We start from the raw sequence: 7,836 nt of genomic DNA on the forward strand, positions 1-7,836 counted from the left end.
TTTAGGAAACCAAAGGGAAGCCAGGGAGTGCTACAACGCCTCGATCACAAAGGCGAAAAGTGGAACGTCGAGGAGCACCACCCCAGACCGATTGCAGATGGCAGTAGATACGCAAGCCCAATCAGGTGGTGAAGTCACCAAATAGGGTGTTGCCCAAAGTGAGGATGGAGATTTGGATCCTCGCTTTGGGGATTTTGAAGAGAATGTTGGACCCGTCGAGGACCTGGAGGAGGTCCAACTCGACAAAAAAGACCCGACCAGAGTCGTGAAGGTTGGGAAAAACTTGGAGCCTACCACGAAGCATGCACTGGTGGAATTCTTGCGAAAGAACCAGGAAGTTTTCACCTGGTCGCACAAAGACATGGTTGGGATAGATCCTGCGGTAATCAGCCACGTCTTGAACATAGATAAAACCTTTCCACCCGTGCAACAAAAGAGAAGGCTGCTCGATAAAGATAGATCAAGAGCCTTGAAAGAAGAAGTCGAAAGACTTAAGGAGAATGGGTTTATCAGGGTAGCATTTTATCCATTATGGGTCTCAAATCTGGTGCTGGTCCCCAAGCCTAACGGCAAGTGGCGGACCTGTGTGGATTTTACAGACCTCAATAAAGCCTGCCCAAAAGACTGCTTCCCACTCCCAAGGATCGACCAGCTGGTCGATGCGACTGCAGGACATGAGATCCTCTCGTTCATGGATGCATATTTGGGCTACAACCAGATTAGCATGCATCCCCCTGACGAGGATCACACCAGCTTTCGGACCGATACGGGCTTATACTGTTACAAAGTCATGCCCTTTGGACTGAAAAACGCAGGTGCGACTTACCAACGGCTAGTCAACCACATGTTTAAGGAGCTGATCGGTGCAAACATGGAGGTATATGTGGATGACATGCTGGTAAAGTCTAAGAAGGCAGAAGGACATGTGAGGGATCTACAAGAGTGCTTTGATGTGTTAAACAAGTACCAGATGACAATCCCCTCAAATGTTCCTTTGGAGTCGGATCAGGGAAGTTTTTGGGGTTTATAGTTAATTCAAGAGGAATCGAGGCCAACCCTGACAAGATAAAAGCCCTGATCGACATGAAGTCGCCAGAAAGGATCAAGGATGTACAAAGTTTGACCGGAAGGATCGCTGCCCTAAGTAGATTCATCTCGAAATCAACTGACAAATGTGTCCCTTTCTTCAATCTACTTAGGGGGAATAAGAAGTTTGAATGGACGGGAGACTGCGAGCAAGCATTCTAGGCTTTAAAAGCTCATATGGCGCAACCTCCCATCTTGTCAAAACCGATTGAAGGAGAAACTTTGTTTATTTATCCGGCGATTACTGAAGTTGCTGCTAGTGCGGTGCTAGTACGAGAGGAAGAAGGCGTACAGAAAGCAGTCTACTATGTCAGCAAGAGGCTAATCGGTGCAGAATTAAGATATCCGCCAATCGAAAGGTTAGCATATTGCTTAATACTAGCCTCCAGGAAGTTGCGTCCTTACTTCCAAGCCCATCCTATCACAGTTCTAACCGACCAGCCCCTTCGGCAAGTCCTCCAAAAACCCGAGGCGGCTGGGCGATTGTTAAAATGGGCAGTCGAACTAGGGCAGTTCGATATAACTTATTCACCGCGAGCAGCAATAAAGGGACAAGTCTTGGCCGATCTTGTTGCAGAGTTCACCGAACTCCTAGACAGTGACCAGTGCGAATAGCCTGAAGCGCCCATGCCTCAAGACAAAACTCCTTCGTGGAAGCTATTCACGGATGGTTCATCCAATGAATCCCACGCTGGAGCGGGAGTGATATTGATAACGCCGGAAGGGCATCGATTTCACTGCGCAATCAGGTTCGACTTCACCGCGTCAAACAATGAAGCAGAATACGAAGCACTCCTCGCTGGATTAAGAATGGCCAAAGATATGAGCATAAAGAAGCTTGATATTTATAGTGACTCACAGCTAGTTGTGAATCAAGTCCTGGGATCAAGCACGAGGCTTAAAGATGATGGCCTACCTGAATAAAACGAAGGATTTGCTAGCCCAGTTTACAAAGTACACCCTCCAGCAAATTCCGCGAGACCAGAATTCGAATGCAGACGCCTTGGCTAAACTCGCGAGCACAAAGGATGCAGACACCTTGAACGTAGTTCCAGTAGAAAGACTGAATAAGCCGAGCATAGAAGCGGCTGAGGCCAATATGGAGATTCGTCTAGAAGATACATGGATGGCGCCTTACTTGGAGTATCTGATGAATGGTACACTGCCAGCAGATAGAAACAAAGCCAGAACTCTGCAAAGACGAGCCACTAGGTACATACTGGTCGATGGTGTTATGTACCGAAGAGGATATTCAATGCCATTACTCAGGTGCGTTACACCAGAAAAGGCTAAGGAACTCATGAAGGAGGTGCATGAAGGCTTCTGCGGGGATCACGCTGGGGGGCAAAGTTTGGCGAAAAAGATTCTAAGGCAAGGCTACTTCTGGCCAACAATGAACGAGGATTCGATGGAGTATGTACGAAGATGCGACAAATGTCAAAGGTTCTCCAAGATTCCACGGGCAGCTCCGAATGAACTAAAACAGATGTAGAGCCCGTGGCCTTTGGCAATATGGGGGATAGATTTGATTGGATCCCTGCCTACAGGGAAAGGCGGAGTAAAATACGCAGTTGTGGCAGTTGATTACTTCACCAAATGGGCCGAAGCTGAACCACTCGCAACCAAGAAAGTTCTTGACTTCGTCATCAAGAACATTGTATGCCGGTATGGTCTGCCCAGGAAGATAGTTTCAGACAACGGGACCCAGATTGACAGCGACTTATTCACCGATTTCTGCGAAAGGCATGGAGTTATTAAAAGTTTTTCTTCAGCCGCACACCGCCAAGCGAATGGGCAAGTCGAAGCTGTGAACAAAACTCTTAAAGACACCCTGAAGAAAAGACTTGAAGAAGCTAAAGGAGCGTGGCCAGAGCAGCTGCCTGAAGTCCTATGGTTGTATAGAACGTCCCACCGAACAGCAACAGACCATACCCCATTTTCCTTGGCCTATGGATATGAGGCCATGTTGCCTGTCGAGTTAGATCCCCCCTCACATCGGCGCTTAACTTATGACCAGGATCAGAACAGCCAGCTAATGATGGACTCCCTAGACACAATCGACGAGATGCGAGAGAAATCTCAACTCCGAGTTGCTGCTTACCAGCAAAAAGTCGCCCGGTACTTTAACTCCAAAGTTAAAGAAAGAAAATTCAACGTCGGTGACTTAGTGCTACGACGAGTTTTCTTAAATACCCGCGACCCCACTGCTGGAGTGCTCGGACCTAATTGGGAAGGACCTTACCAGATTGAAGAAGTCCTTCACCCAGGCACATACAAACGTGCACGCTTAAACGGAGATCTTGTTCCACGTTACTGGAATGGAGAACACCTGCGCAAGTATTATCAATAAACAGTCCTTTTTAAAGGACTGGCTTGTGTAAAGATTTTCAATTTTTTACAAGTTTTGCAAAGAGGGTTAGCCACGCTGTATGGCTAACTGCTCGTATATGTAAGGTTCTATTAAAGAATCACTCGTAAAGACATGTTTAGTCCATTTTTAATACGAGATTACAAGGGACTGTGCGCAGCCAGTCATTCTTGCCAACCATTGTGAATTTACATTTGCAAGTATTTGTTCATTACGTGTGTTGTTTTGCTGTATTACAAGTATCATTTTTTGCACGAACAGGAATGTTCGAACAGGCCATGGTCAAGGCAAGTGACCAAGGACCTAAAAGCTCCTAGATCACTTGGGGGGCATATAAGGCACATCAATAGCAAAGCATACTCTCAAGGTATGTAAACACATGAACAAAATGAGTGAAAGCATGCTACAGCACTTAGAGTATTTTTCAAAATTTAGGTTTTGTTAAATCATGCCAAAGTACTATGCTAAGTTCGGTCATTCGGACAAATGTTATAATAAGTAAAGATATTATAGCATCAAGATTTAAGCTTTTACACCGCAAGCATCGCTGCTTGGATGTAACTGTTCAAGTAAAAGAAAAAAGATTTACTGCCCGTGCAGCAAAGTTTAAAAAAGATACTATTGTCTTTACATCACGACCTGTGGGCCGTATATCCAAAAAGAAAGAAAAAATATAAGAGAAAATTCTAAGAGGCATTCAGGGCCGGAGGGTCCTGGGCAGCATCCTGGTTGGTCGCGTCCTCGACAACTTCTTCTTCTTCCACACCAGCGACGCTTGGAGAGGCAGGGATTGCAGCTCTCGCCTCCTCTTCGGCCAGTTGGGCAGCGCATCGAGCCAACTCAGCAGTTCTGACTTCCTCTGAAAGGTAACTAAAGTCAGCACCCTGATTATGTTTCCAGAAATTGTAGAAACATCGGAGTGTCGTCCTCTTGTACTTTTTCAGATTCTTGGAGTTTTCAAGCTCCAACTGCTTCACCTTGCCCTCGAGAGTGACAATAGCCTCATCCTTAGAATTGAGTACCTCTCCCAAATGCTTGATTTCACGAAGATGGGCTTGGTTGAAATCTCGATACTCCTGCCTCAACTTGACTGCTGCATTCTTCGCAGCTTCAGCCTCTGACAGCTTAGTCACCGCCGCATCCCTCTCTCGGACCATTGCCTCCAACTCCTTGGCATGCCAAGCCTCAGCAGCTGAAAGCTCCTCGGCCGCCTTCACCTGATACCTCTCGATGGCCTTTGCCTTAGCCTGCTCGAGGTCAGCCTGGGCTCGGGTACGAGCAGTAGTGGCAGACAGCAAGGCCTGTAAATAAAGCAAAAAGGAGTTAGAACTTATCATGAGGACTAAAAGACTAAAGCTTGAAATACAAAGAAGTACTTACGCTGGAGATTTCGTTCAAAGCCCTGTTCAGGATCTGGTCGACTGGCATGTCTTCAGCTTCGACCATTGCAGCTCTAACACGGTCGACTTTGCCGATGCAATCGAGACGATCCTTGGCAGATCGAATGGCACGGCTCATGAGTCTGGCCCCAAGAGCTTCTTCACAAGTAAGCTGCTCTCTGGCAGGCGCGGCTGGAGGATTCGACGGGGCAGGGGTAGTCTGCTGCTCGGAAAGAACTGGAGGAGGGGTAGAAGTTTGCCCTGTTGGCGTGGGACTTTGTCCAGTCGGCGCGTCCTGGGGAGGGTCTTCTGTTCGACCCTTCTTGGCTGGAGGGCCTCGGCTGGATTCACCAGTTCTCTTCTTAGGCTTCCGTTGGAGTTGAGGAACTTCCTCTTCATCCTCGATCTGGTACATGTCGAAGATGTTGGGAGTAGACATATCTGCATGTAGGTAAACACAGCAAGTTAATAAGAAAGGAGGCAGGTGAAATTATGTTATACAACTAAAAGGAGGTAACAAAGTAAATACCCGAGCTACAACTACTGGTCGCTACACTATTGACTCTATTAGTCATATACTCATTATCTGGCATGAAGAAGTCTGGCCCTAGATTTGGAGCATATGTAAAGTTACCATCCCCGTCAAACAAGTGACAGGGAATTGGCAAACCATTTAAAAGCGAAATAACTTTACCATTATCGTCAGAAGATTCTCCCAAGTCAACAATAGGCTCTTTGGCCTTTTCTTTCCCCTTGCCTTGGGGAGCAGAAGGCCTTTCTACGGAAGGGCTACCCGTGGGTTCCCTGATTGTAACCCTCGTTGGCCTCCTCCTGGGAGGAGGCATAGGAGGTTGCTGCTCGGGAACCCCCTCGGTAGTGGCTTCGTCCACCATGGACCCTCTAGTTTCATGGCGAGGAGCCAGGAGGCCAGACAGCCTCAAGTTTGTTTCAGTTATCAGGGTCTTGACACTTTTTGCTGCGTCAGACGTCCTGGCCAGAGTGTTGGACCTCATCACCATGTCTGGTGTTGGGGTCGGACGTAACCAAGGGCCTGAAAAAACAGATTACAGTTTGAGAAAAATGAAAGGAGACACCTTAGGTTAAAGTATCGACCAGTCAAAGACAAGCTCTTACCTCCTCGTGCGAAGGCCAAATTGTTGCTGGTTATGTCTGGAGTAAGGAAATACTCCTTATTGTAGTGCCCCATGTTTGATATATGGGTAGTGCCACTCAAGAACGTCCGGCCGGTCTCCTGGTGGCAGAAGTGGAAGAAGCCCGTCCCGTTGTGCTGTGGGTTAGATTTAAGGTCAAAAAGATAGTTGACCTCATGGGGCGAAGGTTCTGGCCATTTGTTAAGTTTATACAAGATATAGAGTGCGGCCAGCATCCTATATCCATTTGGAGTTATTTGGAAGGGGGCGACACCAAAATAATTGGCCACCCCCACAAAAAAGGGATGAAGAGGGAGGTAAGCTCCCGCCTCAATGTGATACCGGGACCAGGCGCTGTTCGCACCTCCTGGGAGGTTAGCCCTCTGGTCTGCAGTAGGACGTATGATAGTAACCCCCGTGAGGGGGAATTTCCTGAAGCAGTTAGCGACCATTCGAGGGGTCACTAGACTGGCTGGGGAAGTATACCACTCAACATCAGGCGGATTCTGATGGCGAGGGCGAGCCCTAGTTTGGATATTAGGGTCAGGAACACGATTTTCTCGACCACTGGTCGAGGGAACCCTAGCCTGCGGATCAGGCTGGGCAGGAGAATTTGGGTTGCTTTCGGACTCAGGTCTTTTCTTGCCAGAAGACTTGGAGCGGGCCATTGGAAAGGAAGGATGGGGTCTGGAAGAGGATCGCGAGAAAGGAATCTCGTGGACACGGTCAGCTGGTTGTTCTTCCCCCTCGAGCAGCTGGGCGAGAAGGTCGTCGTTGATGGGTCTTTCACCTCCCCACAAATCTGGCATTAAAGTCTGCAAACAGAAGAATGGGGAGGTGAGGATATAGAACTTTAAAAGGATTTTTAGAATAGCGCTGGTCGAGTATAAAAGTTAGGCTTTTATACAACAGCATTCTAACAAAAATCTAAATCTTTCTACATGAACAGTTTGAAAAACGGATCAAAGGGTGAAAGTAAAAAGTTTTTCTGGAAAAGCTTTTTCAACTCCCCTTAGGGCGGGAAAAATTTATTTTTCAACTGGCTTGAAGATCGAAATTTTACTTCGATTTTACGTCCTAAAAAGCATGATCCTGGATTTTAAATTAACTCGTAACTCTACTTTGCCTACAAAACATTCTGTCTACAAGCACCTTAAACCAGAAACAGAAAAACTTAAACAGTCCACCATCAGAAGCATGCACCATGAGAAATTAGAAGCATGGGGTTTTGAAAACTTACCAAGAAGAGTGATCGTGGATGTGGAAGAAAGGTCTTCGGAGATAAAGGAGCTCACGATCTGAGTCTTGGAAGTGCAGGAAAACGGTCTCTGGAGAAGTTTAAAGCTCTGGTTTTTAGGGTTTTCTGCAAAGACAATGGCGTGCGTAAAAAGAAAAAGGAGGCTTCGACGATCTTATATAAGTTTGTCTCTGATATTAAAAAAGTGTAATCATTAGTTTTCCTTTTTCAAAGTATGGGGAAACGGGATGGCCGTAGAAATCGTTTCTGGGGAACTGAAAAGGCATGATTAGACAGAAGTGGGTTGCTTTTTTCAAGAACACACGAAGGGTTCTGACACGTCAGGTGGGGTTACCGAAGAGTCGTTCGTTCAAAAGTTTATTTACTGTTCGTAGTAAATAAACTTTGGGGGGCAAATGTTATCCAATAAATTAGCATTGATGACGTGGCAAATAATCCCTGGACACGTGGCTGACACCTGGAAGCGTCTGCTAAAGTATCGACCAGAAGGCACAGTAGAAGCAGGGTAAGCCCGTCTTACCCGCGACCAGTCTGGTCGATGGTTCTGTGTACAAGGCAACATTTATGGGAAGATCTTTATGAACCCCGAATTTA

This window comes from Humulus lupulus, chromosome 9 (assembly GCF_963169125.1).
Source record: "Humulus lupulus chromosome 9, drHumLupu1.1, whole genome shotgun sequence".
NCBI classification, from domain to species: Eukaryota; Viridiplantae; Streptophyta; class Magnoliopsida; order Rosales; family Cannabaceae; genus Humulus; species Humulus lupulus.